Source organism: Thermobia domestica, chromosome 16 (genome assembly GCF_964235325.1).
Source record: "Thermobia domestica chromosome 16, izTheDome1.hap1.1, whole genome shotgun sequence".
NCBI classification, from domain to species: domain Eukaryota; kingdom Metazoa; phylum Arthropoda; class Insecta; order Zygentoma; family Lepismatidae; genus Thermobia; species Thermobia domestica.
Genome location: NC_137469.1, coordinates 53,676,124 through 53,690,966, shown reverse-complemented (window position 1 = coordinate 53,690,966; position 14,843 = coordinate 53,676,124).

Sequence of the window (14,843 nt, the reverse complement as noted above, 5' to 3'; positions counted from 1 at the left end):
CTGGAAGTCGAACACGAAGGCATCATGGCATGATTAATTTGGTGCGCGTTGATAAACTATGTCTAATCTCTAATCTACAGCCGCCATCGTTAAGGTTGACAGGCTGTGTGCTTCACTTTATGCTTCAAGGAACACTTTCACAGGTTTTGGCAAGTGTGCCACTATTTAGCATAATATGAAATTCCGAATGTAGTTGTGATACACTTATTAGCCCAGGCTGCCACGTGAACCATCTTTGTGAAGGTGTATTGTTTTAAGTTGGCTCTGTTCAGTTACTTCTGCATACTCAAATATCTAGTGAATAACATTCTCAGAGCGAACTGCTCATCATGTTTTCCAGTGAGCCATATTTTTACTTGCAGTCAGAAATGATATATCTAATGTTCACTTAAATTTTTAGCAGCGGGGCCCCCCCAACTCATTCGCAATGTCCGTGAAGCGTATCAGAAGTAAGTACTTTCATCATCTGTCCTATTCAGAGATATCCGTGCCTTTATGTAATATGGAAGCATCAGGAGTTTATGGTAAATTTGCCAGTGAAAATATGACATTCCGGAAGTGGAATCCAGAACATTGTCATCATTGTGATTTATTCAAGTGGCAAGTACGGATACAGGTTTATCACTTGTTCCTGCTAATTTTGCTTGTGCTGTTTAGCCATTTAATCGTACGTAACCTGGTGACTTATGTGATCCAGTTCTCCCGAGTGACTATTTAAGAAGTCAAGAATTCAGCATTCTCCCAAGAAGTTGGAATGGAACTTTGTACATAGGCTTACAATTTGAAGTGTCTATCCATAAGAGTTAATATCTACACGTTTAAGCTTCATCAATACACTATTTGTGTCTCTTACGAAGCGTTCAATTAATATGTCCTCAGTACGATGTTATGATAGCGCTACTTATTGGTCAAAATCTCCGTTGATATTCATAATATATACTTTATCTTTATTGTCTGTTAAACTGTCCAGGGAACGTCATGGATTTTTAGCATCAGGATTGGTGTGTTTACTTTTGGCGACGGTGCCCCCCAGCTTTCACCTGCCCAGATCGAGTTGTGTGCAAGATGAAGAATTCTCCTCATGTTCTATCTTCTAGACGTTATAGCTTAAGGGAAGTTCTCCACAACAGTGATCAGTTATTCTGTCTCAGTTTCTGTGCATCGTATGCGTTTTGAATAGCAGTTAGTGTGTATTTCTTGGTGTCCAGTTGGAAATGTGTTCCGTTAATAATGCAAGTGCATTTATGAAAGGTATAGCAGTCTCTGCTTGTTTACACCTGTCAGAAGGGTAAGTACCCTGTGTTGTGTGTGTGCCCGCCTTCGTAGCAGGCTGACCATAATTCTGCTTTGTACAGAATTATCTTTTCTGCTGCTGATTAATTGGAATCATATTGCATAGCGCCCGTATGTGGATTCGCTGATGCCCGTCTTAAGAATGTAATTTCGACGATTGTCTGTTTGCATTTATCAATGCTGAAGTAAGCCATAGGAACACCACTACCTATGAGTGTTTAGTTAACTGCTGTTTATTGACTTTATCACTGTCGGAAGCAGGTGTGTGCTTTCAGTATTTAGGAGACCCCTGGCCATCTAGCACAAGTTGACTCAATATGTTGTCCTTTGTTTTTTTTTTCACTTAAAGCTAATGTGGCTTTTACTTTTGTCAGTTTATATGAATCACGTTACCGTCGTTTCCTTTCAAGTTCGGTCCAAATACGCCACTACTTGACGATTACATGGGTTTTATTAGTCTGAGCATTACGTTTGTATAATCATGATGCTCACTTGTACCTAACATCCTGATTAGCACTGGCGTTCAGTAATACATTGTCTGTTTTACTTATAATGTCTAATATTTACGCTTGTCTAATTTGTCCACCCTTTATTAACATTCATGTCCGTATTCATTTGGGACGAGTCACTTGTCTTATGTTTACATACTATGTAGCGAGAACCTATCTAGCATGATGTTTCTTTGGGGTTCCCTACTGCTATGGTGGTTACTAGTAAGTGCATCATAGTATACTTCTGAGTATTACATAATTAGTGTAAACCCGACTAGTCGTGGTAAGTTAATCTACGTTTGCTCGAGCCATTTATCCTATTATTTGTTAGTGTCATATTACTTTTATGCAAGTTTATAAAACTATCCATATATATATATTTAGGTACATGTATCAATGTTTTGTTTCATATGAGTGTTGAATCCCATACCATTATTTTCAATTACAGTATAGCAATATGATGGGTGTGAGTTTATTCAATTAAGTAACTGACAAGTGAGCAAGTCGCTAAGTATAATATTGTAGGGTTATCTCAGAAAGTATTCACAATGGTAACTTCAGTATGATTTTGGTGTAATAATTGGTGAGATCCCGTATTCTAAATCTGTGAATGTTTTTAAGTCAAATAAAATGTTGCAACACCCTACCATAAGTGTTATGTTTTGCGAAATTAACTCTGCAGCCTTGTATTTCAGGTTTGGCATTTTCATAAGCTTCAAATAGGTAAGGAAATCACAGCACAAGGGAAGGGCTGTGCTCTGTGCATTCGTAGAGTGTACAGGGGGCAGTCTCGCACATGTTGGATTCGTTTTACCGTTGTACTAAAAGTTTGTTTGTTTGTTTTTTTTTTCTTTTCTCGTTCTTTTATTAACGCATTGATTTAGCGCAATTTTATACAGTGTTAGCATCTGTTGCTATTCTTCTCCTGTGTCATAGCTTTAGCACAGGTGGCGACCCTTTTCATATATCTATCAACTCAGTGCCCTGGCACTGAACATCAAACTTAGCCGTAGCCTGCCAGGGATTAGGGCCCTCTGGGGCGCTACAAATCCTCAAAGAGTTTATTAGGAGAGAGGATGGGTGATTCGAAGGCATATTTGTGTGCAGTGAAGAGGATTATTCCGTATTTCCACGCCGCAGGACATTTTTTTGTACGCTAAAAGTGCCAACTTGTTTGTACAAGACATGGTAAAGTTGGAGAACATAATGGATGGAGACACGTATAGAAAATTTACTGCAGACGTTTTCACTGTTAAGCAATCACACAAATTTTTTAGTGGAACTCCAACAGATATCGTAATTGAACAGTCACTCATGATGTCTTCAAAGATGCTAGGAGGCTTTGAGCATGGAAGAAGTACAAAAGAGAGTGTTTTAACTAAGTTTGTTGTTAGTTTGTTAAGTGCGAGCAACATTTCTGAAGGACTAGAAAACTTTTGTGGGATTTCGTTTGCAAGTGAAGAACATCATGTAGATGCACGAGAGTCTCGAATCAAACGGGACCAAGAAGATGTTAGGAAAGTATCAGAGTGGTTCAGTGCCCACGACCCTTTCCCAAATGTACAAGTGATCATGTCTATAGCAACAGGGGTTACAGGTAATGTGGAGAAGATAAACTGCTACGATGCACTGAACATTGGAGCAACCATGATGGAAAGAAAAGTTGGTGACAATTTTCGTGACATAAAATATTCTCGTACTGATAGGGTTCTTTCTCTTCAAACAGTGAACAGTCACCTTACGGTACATGATGTTACTGTGCCTGTCGATCCACTGCTGTTGTTTCAACGATTCAGCGTAATCAAAAGATCAGATGATGACCTTCGAGCATGTTTAAATTTCGAACTGGCTCCTTACCCAATGGCTGTTTTTGATGCAACTGGAATGAGAGAAACGAAGAAATCATCCTTATTCAACATCTTCAACCCGATCGATGTTCATCCTGATCTCGGAAAGGCAAACTACGTCGTTGATGGAGGGTTCCTTCTTCACCGAGTGGTGTGGCGTCAAAACGATTCTTTCATGGATATGTGTGATAAATATGTGGCAAATGTGGAAAAACACTTCGGTCAAAACACTGTCATCGTATTTGATGGATATGGCAATTCTCAGAAAAAATGTAAAAGGCATGGAGCAACTTCGATGGTGCTGGAAAGCAGCATCAACAACAATTATATTTGATGGATACATGGTTGCGACTACGAGCCAAGAAAACTCTCGCCAATGCAAACAACAAAAGTAGGTTGATTGGTTTGCCCACTGATAAATTCAAGGCTGCCAATATTGATGTCAAACAATCAGAGAGTAATGCTGATGTTCTCATATTAAAAGTTAATTCTATATTAAAAGTTAATTCACGATATTAAAAGTTAATTCACGATATTAAAAGTTAATTCTAATTATACAGTTATTGTTGTTGAGAATATTGATTTGTTAGTAATCATGACAGCTCGAACTTCGCCGAATTCAGAAATTTTTTTCTTGAAGCCATGAAAAGAAAACACATAGCGGAAGATTTACTCATCAAGGAGTTTAGAAGGTGTGTGCAAAAATCACATTTTACTTCTACATGCTTTTTCAGGCTGTGATGGAATATCTGCCATTTTTCAGAAGGGGAAATCGGCTTGTTTGAAATTATTACAAAGTCGTCAAGATTTAAAACATGTCGTAGAAATTTTTAATCGAAGTAATGTTTCTCATGCAGAAATAACTGAAAATGGCATACAGTTGTTTTGGATTTATACGGTGCATCTGCAAATGACATTTCACTAAATGATTACCGTTATCATTATATCACCAAATCAGTGAAGAGAAATAAGTCTGTCGATTTAAAAGATCTACCACCGACTTCAGCTGTAGCACAACAACATTTGTTTCGGGTTTATTACCACGTACAAACATGGCTCGGAAACCAACTAAATCCTGAGGAGTGGGGTTGGGTTATGAAAGACAATTTGTTAGTACCAGAGTGGATTGATTTAAATCAGTCTGATTTAAATCACGATTTTAATCAAGATTTAAATCACTTGATTTTTTAAATAAAAATCGTTGATTTAAATCAAATTCCGAAATTAATTTAAAGTGAAAGTAAGTAATATCCTGTATCTCTTCTGTTATTTCGATTATGGAAGATAATAATCATAACAATGAGACTCTAATGTATGTAAACACAATATGAAAACGAGTATTATGTAGGGAACGATCAGGGAAAATCCCGTTTGAACGGGTTACGTGTGAACCCTGCTTTCTTCTCTTTGTAACACAGGGTTTTAAAATTTCTATTCCAACGGGGAAATCACCATGGACATTTAAGATGAAAACTCTTTTATGTCCACGTCTGTTTGTTTCCAGATAATAGGGGTTCGATCCCCTCTCCGAAAAAAAAATAGATTTTAAAATTTTGGACGAAATTTATGTACTAAATACATAGAAGTTCCTCGGGATCTAATAACGACAAATTTTGGATGCGTTAAAATATCGAATAATACTTTTGATAAAGTGGATACTTGACCCTATTGCAGAACATGCCGCGATCTGCGATGTGATCGCAGGAAAAATTGTCAGAGGAAATAAAATAGCCAACAGAAAAGTATAAAAACGTGCCTGCTATGTATAGGTCTTAAATGCACGGACAGCTCGCATTTGAACTGTTTTTGACGTCACATAAAGCATATTTTTAACAATCACAAGTGTTTCTTCTGCTTGAACTGATCATCTTGATTTTTTTTTTTTATTTTGGAATTCCTGCAGAAAATTTTTGACTTACAAAAGCTCATCGCATAAAGACAAAGAAAGTTCTGCCATCGGCTAATATATGGATCAGAAAACGATATTCACGAAGAAATTAAATATCGACTAAAAGCAGGGAATTCGTGTTATTATTCAGTTCAAAATCTCTTATCGTCGCGAATTGTGTCGAGGAATTTGAAGCTTTAAAACATATAAAACGATAATTATGCCTGTTGTGCTGTATGGTTGTGAAACATGGTCGCTTACGCTGAGGGAAGAACGCAGACTGAAAGTATTTGAGAATAAAATCCTGAAACGAATATTCGGAACCAAAAGGAACGGAAATGAGGAATGGCGAAATTTCATGATGAGGAACTGCATAATTTATACTGTTCACCAAACATTGTTAATGTGATCAAATCTTGGAGGCTTAGGTGGGCAGGACATATAGCCAAGATGGAAGAAAGTATGAACGCTTTCAAAGTTTTAACTGGAAGTCCAATCGGAAAACGACCATTAGGAAGACCTAGGCGCAGATGGGAGGACAATATTAAGATGGATCTCGCAGAAATAAGAATACAAAATAGAAACTGGATTCAGTTGACTAAGGATAGAAGTCAGGAGAGCTTTTGTGAACATGGCATTGAACCTCCGGGTTCCATAGGTCATAGAGTGAGTTAGTTAATTTCAGGCGAAATTTATGTACTTTATATATATTTCGTGCCGCTAGCTAGTTCCAATTGTTTAAAAATATGCCCCTGCCAAATATCAGTAACTTTCGTGAAAAGAAAAGTGTCATGTTGATATACATTGCTGTACTTTTTCCTTAATGCTTAAGAAACATTGTTTGGGATTGAAATAGGTTAACGATTGGGAATTAATTCAAAATTAAAACCCAACACTTTCACTTAAATGGCATAATTAACATTTAATACTAATTCCTAATGTTTTTTCTTCAGTTCGCGACTTATATTATAAAAAGAAAAAGATTTGATTTAAATCAAAAAAATCGATTTAAATCAAAAATATCAACAAAAATGATTTTTTTTAAAAAAATCATGATTTTTTTCCACCCTGGTTAGTACCAATTCGATCAAGGCAGACACCTGCTCCACCGTCCCTTTTAAAAATGATTTTCTGTTCATGTTCTAAAGAATGCGGCAATGTGTGGATGTCGAAAGCTGGGTCTGTTCTGCTCTCTTGCTTGTGCAAATTGTCAGGGACAATCCTGCTTGAATGTCACTACAACGGAAGGAATCTCTGAACGTGAAATATTCGTGGATGCCGAAGAAATAGAAGTGACAAACGAGGTGGACCTGCTATAATTTAAATTCTTATTTATCAACAGCAAAGGAACTGAACAAGTAAACCATTTCAGGTAAGTTGAATAGTTTACATTTCTTATTCATTATTGCTCTGAATTTTACATTTCTCATCTACAAACGATAAGAATCTATCGCCGAACCTTGTAAATCCTCATTTTTATATCTCTATCTGGGGTGTGTGTGACTTACAGATTCTAATGCGACATTGAATCTTATATCCATTTTTTTTTCAAAATTAAAAAAGAATAGGATTATATTGTCTTTATAAGACTCGATCTATTAAAGAAAACAACATACCTTCCTTACATTTCAAAACACACACACACAAAAATGCAGCTACAGGTACCGTTGGAAAGTTTTTTATAATGCTCTACAACCATTGTTTGAAGATATATTTTGAAATATATTATGATTACTGAGTTATTTGCATTTACACTTAAAACCAGATACTCAAAAACTAGTTTATTTGTTATTGTATCTCGAAAGAAATTAACGATACAGACAGCACGTTTCATTCCATATATTTGGTAAATAATTATCTTGAATCTGAAACAAAAACGACGGTTTTACCACTATTTTGCGGCAAGTTATAACCATTCCTACAAAACACTACAAATTTTGGTGTCGGCCATTTTGATGACGTCATATTTCCGAAATCCGACCCGATATTCTTTGGGATTTCCAGTGAAACATTTACGAGCGACTGTGCTAAGCGTTTCCGGTAAATTTTGTTTATTTATTCGCAATATTTAGGTTAACATGCAAATAAGCTGAATTTGATTGTATTTTAAATTGCGTTTTCCTCCCCCATTTCCACCCCCTGAAAAAAGGGGAAGCGTACAGCAGAAAGTCGGGGACTTTTGATATGTCATTTAGAATGACCTAATGAACGTTTTTGTGAAGAAAAACCTTGGCTTCTAATTTTTCCGAAGAAAAATGCTAAAGTTCCTGGACTAACTAGACAACAGGAAAAACGGTTGGGTTGCCTACCTTGGTCAATATGGCTCACTTTACATATACATATGGTGGCCAGAAAAGCTTATTAGTTTCGCCGGAAAAGAATTGACAAATTGCACAATATTCTTAAATCACCTATTTTTATTCTTTTGAAAGATATAATTAAGTTTACATTTATTCACACCTGTAATGTTTGGGCGGACACTACCTACTTCACTGCATACCTTCTATAAGGTCTTTATTCTTGCAGTTTTTAAAAATAATATAAATCGTGCTTCACGTTATACAAAAAAAAAAAAAATCATATTTTTCATATGACTCTATTAATATCATTAATGCTTCTCTTGTCCAGATAGTATTGTTTTGAAATTACAGCGAGAAATAAAGTTGAATGTCGTCAGGCGCTACTCTTTTCTAATTGGTAGTTTTATGGAAGTCCAGAAGAAAATAGAAACTGCTTCTATTTCTTCCAAATCAGGATCCAAATAAAGACAGCAGAAAATTTCAACCTGAACTAAGGGCAAGTTACTTCTCACACGATCGTTAAGTAAGGTCGTGAGTTTTAGATCGTGAATCGCAGGCTTACTTCAGTCCCGTCTCAGCCTCTCAGATAAAAGCGAATTTTGCAGGGAATTTTAGCAAGTGATTTCTCGAAATAACAAGGGAAGTGGGAAATATAAAAATGGCACCCTGAAAATACATGTGACTTTTTGCAGAATATGAAAAAGGACATCGACTTGAAAGCTCTTGCACGTTAAATTTGAAACCGGTAACACACACACACACACACATACATATATAATACTAAACTCAGTTCACTCTGCTTTGCATTCCGTAGGTTGCAAGGTAGTTTGTGCAAGGAAGCTGTCATGTCCTTATACTATAGCAAAGTTTTTTCAATAATAAACTATGGTGTTATATTTTGGGGGAATTCGAGAATAAGTGCTAGTACATTCCGAATACAGAAAAAAATTATTAGAATAATGTTAAGTATGCCTGAACGATCCTCATGTAAAAATATTTTTAAAAAATATAAATTATTGACATTACCTAGTTTATATATATATCGCACAATTATGTATGTAATCGAGCACAAGGATTTATTTACTTTAGCTAATACGATTCACTCATACAATACTAGGCAGAATTGTAATATGTATATTATCCAACAGAATTATGCAAATTTTAGCAAAACTGTATATATGAATTGTATAAAATTATATAACAAATTACCAGCAAAGTATAAGAACATTAACGAAAAACGGATATTCAGAAATACTCTGTTAGAATTATTGTTAGAAAAAAGCTATTACTCTGTGGAAACTTATCTTACTGATAATATATAGAGAATGTAAATCATATCTGACAACTGTAATGCTTAATTGAGGATTGTCCTCATTTGTAAGCTATGAACAGGCAAATAAATATGAATATGAATATGAATATGAATATGAATATGAATATGAATATACATATATATATATACAAATGGTGATCAGAAAAATGGAAACACCTGTAGTTGGCAACACGTCAGATGTATGGGTTGGCAGTGGTGTCGTGGCGCCCGCAGCACCGGACCGCTGGTGGTGGTGTATTAGGTCGGTCTCCATACTACGTCAGCAGTGTCCAGTGGCTGCAGCAGACGGAGGTAGTGTAAAATGGGAGACCTCTCAGATTTTCAAAGAGGGCAAATTGTTGGTGCGCGGTTATGTGGAGTGAGTGTGACGACAGTGGCTACTGTGTTATGTGTGTCGCGTGGGAAAGTGTCGAAGGTGATGACGGCCTACACAACACACGGGAAAACCACATCGGGGAAGCGGAACAGTGGGCGGAAGAAAATCATGAATGACAGGTCACGCCGGGTATTAAAGCGCATTGTCACGCAGAACCGTCGTGCCACTGCGGAGCAAGTGATGGAGGAACTCAATCAGCACCTCCCCCACCCTGTTTCGACAATCACAGTCCGCCGCGAATTACATGACATGAACTTACGGGGTTGTGTTGCACGGGCCAAACCGCTCATCAGGGACCATAATGTTTTCGCACGCCGCAAATGGTGCCGCGACCATGCAACTTGGACCGTTGAGGACTGGAAACGTGTGATATGGTCGAATGAGTCATCCTTCACCCTATTCCCAACCACGGGCCGTGTTTATGTGTGGAGAACGCCCAAAGAAGCTTATGATCTGCAGTGTCTCCGCCCAACTGTGAAATATGGCGGCGGCTCGGTGATGCTGTGGGCCGCCATATCATGGTTTTCATTGGGTCCTGTGGTCACACTTAGCGAACGAATCACTGCCAACGATTATGTCGCAATTTTAGGAGACCACTTGCATCCTATGGTCCGGATGTTGTTCCCGGACAATGACGCCATCTTCCAGGATGATAATGCACCCATTCACACAGCTGGCGTTGTTGCAGCGTGGTTTGAGGAACATCGGGATGAAGTTCAACACCTCCCCTGGCCCGCCTAATCCCCAGATCTCAACATAATTGACCATCTGTGGTCCGTCTTGGAAACACAACTCCGGCGACGATTTCCACCTCCATCCTCTCTCACAGAACTGGCCGATGTCCTGCACGAGGAATGGTGTAAGATTCCACTTGCTACCATTCACGACCTCTATGCCTCCATCCCACGTCGCATCAAGGCTGTTCTGAAGGCGAAAGATGGCCCGACACCATATTAATCTCGTAAGTTGCAATTTCGTTCAGATGTTTCCATTTTTCTGATCACCATCTGTATATACGGCTATACCTTTATCTTCAAAAATTTTGGAGGGATTCTACACGAGTGTGAACTTAGCAGGACCACTTTTGAAAATTATAAATGTTTGCACACCATACGTTTGTACTGCTTTTGTACCGGTTTGTACCGTAAAAATTTTCGTTTGTACCGGTCCCAAATTCGAAAAAATCGAAAAATAAAGTGGTCCTGCTAAGTTCACGTGAACATAGCAGCACCAGAATACAAATTTCTGCAATTCTTAAGATTTCTCTGTTTGAATCGTTTGTTCTACGTTTGTACCGGATTGTACCGTAAAAATTTTCGTTTGTACCGGTCTCAAATTCGAAAAAATCGAAAAACAAAGTGGTCCTGCTAAGTTCACGTGAACATAGCAGGACCATTGATAAATTTCTGCAAATTTGATGATTTTTCTGTACGATTCGTTTGTACTGCGTTTGTACCGGATTGTACCGTAAAAATTTTCGTTTGTGCCGGTCCCAAATTCGAAAAAATCGAAAAACAAAGTGGTCCTGCTAAGTTCACGTGAACATAGCAGCACCAGAATACAAATTTCTGCAATTCTTAAGATTTCTCTGTTTGAATCGTTTGTTCTACGTTTGTACCGGATTGTACCGTAAAAATTTTCGTTTGTACCGGTCCCAAATTCGAAAAAATCAAAAAATAAAGTGGTCCTGCTAAGTAAACGTGAACTTAGCAGGACCACTGATAAATTTCTGCAAATTTGATGCTTTTTCTGTACGATTCGTTTGTACTGCGTTTGTACCGGATTGTACCGTAAAAATTTTCGTTTGTACCGGTCTCAAATTCGATAAAATCGAAAAACAAAGTGGTCCTGCTAAGTTCACGTGAACATAGCAGCACCAGAATACAAATTTCTGCAATTCTTAAGATTTCTCTGTTTGAATCGTTTGTTCTACGTTTGTACCGGATTGTACCGTAAAAATTTTCGTTTGTACCGGTCCCAAATTCGAAAAAATCAAAAAATAAAGTGGTCCTGCTAAGTTCACGTGAACTTAGCAGGACCAATGATAAATTTCTGCAAATTTGATGCTTTTTCTGTACGATTCGTTTGTACTGCGTTTGTACCGGATTGTACCGTAAAAATTTTCGTTTGTACCGGTCTCAAATTCGAAAAAATCGAAAAACAAAGTGGTCCTGCTAAGTTCACGTGAACATAGCAGGACCACTGATAAATTTCTGCAAATTTGATGATTTTTCTGTACGATTCGTTTGTACTGCGTTTGTACCGGATTGTACCGTAAAAATTTTCGTTTGTGCCGGTCCCAAATTCGAAAAAATCGAAAAACAAAGTGGTCCTGCTAAGTTCACGTGAACATAGCAGCACCAGAATACAAATTTCTGCAATTCTTAAGATTTCTCTGTTTGAATCGTTTGTTCTACGTTTGTACCGGATTGTACCGTAAAAATTTTCGTTTGTACCGGTCCCAAATTCGAAAAAATCGAAAAATAAAGTGGTGAACTTAGCAGGACCACTGATAAATTTCTACAATTTTGATGATTTTTCTATACGATTCGTTTGTACTGCGTTTGTACCGGATTGTACCGTAAAAATTTTCGTTTGTACTGGTCTCAAATTCGAAGAAATCGAAAAATAAAGTGATCCTGCTAAGTTCACGTGAGGTTGGGGATTAAATTGAGCATTAACTGAGACAGAAACACGGTCAGTGATACTTCTACAGCCCAAAGTGAACAAAACACTGGTCTTGTAAGATCTTGAGGTTAAAATCTACTAAAACAAGAATTGAGCTAGTATCAAACGTTTTAGTTTCAGTAAAACTATTGTTCATTGTGAATAGGATACTAAACAAACAAAATTTTTATTGTATATTATAAATTTGTGATTCCAAATATAAAAATAAGAAAGTAGAATATTTTTTTTTTGAATTAAACTGGCAGGTAATTGCAAGTAGCCGAGAACGTAATGGGTCGCCCAATTTGAAATTTTGGTAGGAACTTTTGGATCAAAAATTGCCCAATCCGCTTCTTGTAGCCCAATCTGCCTACACTGCTGAGAAGGCGCACGAATCACTGAAACCACCTTTCCAAAAAAAGCAACTGATTGGACCACGAAGATCAAGAAGCAAGAGGCGATTCGCGTATTAGAAACATTCAGTTAGAAAAATTTAAGGTTTAGGTTGGAGGGACCAGTATAAAGAAAAAAAGCTCCAATCTATACTTAATATTGTTACTGACTGTACAGGATTTATATGCTACAAATATTGTCAATCCCAAACTACCGTGTCTTCCTCAATACCCGTACTTCTAAAGAAACCTGACTGCCAAAGACCATAACCCTAGAAGAATCACGTCTCCTTAGAAACTACGACTCCTGAAAATACACGAATCACGAAGAAACACGATTCATAAAGAACAGTCGATCATTCCTAGTCAGAGACGACAAACTCACTCATCCAAAAAAAGTAGTCAAAAGATTCGGCTCAATCGCGAGCGACACATTATTAATTAATCTTTAAATTCGTACCATAGTTTGACACCTAGCGTTTTAGCAACAGGTAATGCAATAGAATATAATGAAAATTGTTTCAAAAACTATTACACGAATTTCTCATTTTGTCTTAGCAGAACACTTTCCTTTCCGAGTTTTTGAATTTCACGCCGATACAAACGAAACTTTTTACGGTACAATCCGGTACAAACGCACTACAAACGATTTATTAACAAAAAATCCTCAGATTTCTAGAAATTTGTATTCTTGTCCTGGTACGTTCACGTGAACGTAGCAGGACCATATTGTTTTTCGATTTTTTCGAATTTCAGACAGGAACAAATGAAAATTTTTAAGGTACAATCCGATACAAACTCAGTACCAACGATTTGTTAAGGAAAATCTTCAAATTCGTATAAATTTATCAGTGTTCACGTGAATTTAGAAGGACCATTAATTTTTCGATTTTGTCGAATTTGAGACCGGTACAAACGAAAAGTTTTATGCTACAATCCGGTACAAACGCAGTACAAACGAATCGTACAGAAAAATCATCAAATTTGTAAAAAATTATCAGTGGTCCTGCTAAGTTCACGTGAACTTAGCAGGACCACTTTATTCTTCGATTTTTTCGAATTTGGGACCGGTAAAAACGAAAATTTTTATGGTACAATCCGGTACAAACGTAGAACAAACGATTCAAACAGAGAAATCTTAAGATTTGCAGAAGTTTGTATTCTGGTCCTGCTATGTTCACGTGAACTTAGCAGGACCACTTTATTTTTCGATTTTTTCGAATTTGAGACCGGTACAAACGAATTTTTTTACGGTACAATCCGGTACAAAAGCAGTACAAACGAATCGTACAGAAAAATCATCAAATTTGTAGAAATTTATCAGTGGTCCTGCTAAGTTCACGTGAACTTAGCAAGACCACATTATTTTTCGATTTTTTCGAATTTAAGACCGGTACAAACGAAAATTTTTACGGTACAATCCGGTACAAACGTAGAACAAACGATTCAAAGAGAGAAATCTTAAGATTTGCAGAAGTTTGTATTCTGGTCCTGCTATGTTCACGTGAACTTAGCAGGACCACTTTATTTTTCGATTTTTTCGAATTTGAGACCGGTACAAAGGAAATTTTTTACGGTATAATACGGTAAAAACGCAGTACAAACGAATCGTACAGAAAAATCATCAAATTTGTAGAAATTTATCAGTGGTCCTGCTAAGTTCACGTGAACTAAGCAGGACGACTTTATTTTTCGATTTTTTCGAATTTGAGACCGGTACAAACGAAAGTTTTTACGGTACAATCCGGTACAAACGCAGTACAAACGAATCGTGCAGAAAAATCAACAAATTTGTAGAAATTTATCAGTGGTCCTGCTAAGTTCACGTGAACCTAGCAGGACCACTGTTTTTGAATTTTTTCGAATTTGGGACCGGTACAAACGAAAATTTTTACGGTACAATCCGGTACAAACGTAGAACAAACGATTCAAACAGAGAAATCTTAAGAATTGCAGAAATTTGTATTCTGGTCCTGCTAAGTTTACGTGAACTTAGCAGGACCACTTTATTTTTCGATTTTTTTCGAATTTGAGGCCAGTACAAACGAAAATGTTTACGGTACAATCCGGTACAAACGCAGTACAAACGAATCGTACAGAAAAAGCATTAAATTTGTAGAAATTTATCAGTGGTCCTGCTAAGTTCACGTGAACTTAGCAGGACCACTTTATTTTTCGATTTTTCGAATTTGGGACCGGTACAAACGAAAGTTTTTACGGTACAATCCGGTACAAACGTAGAACAAACGATTCAAA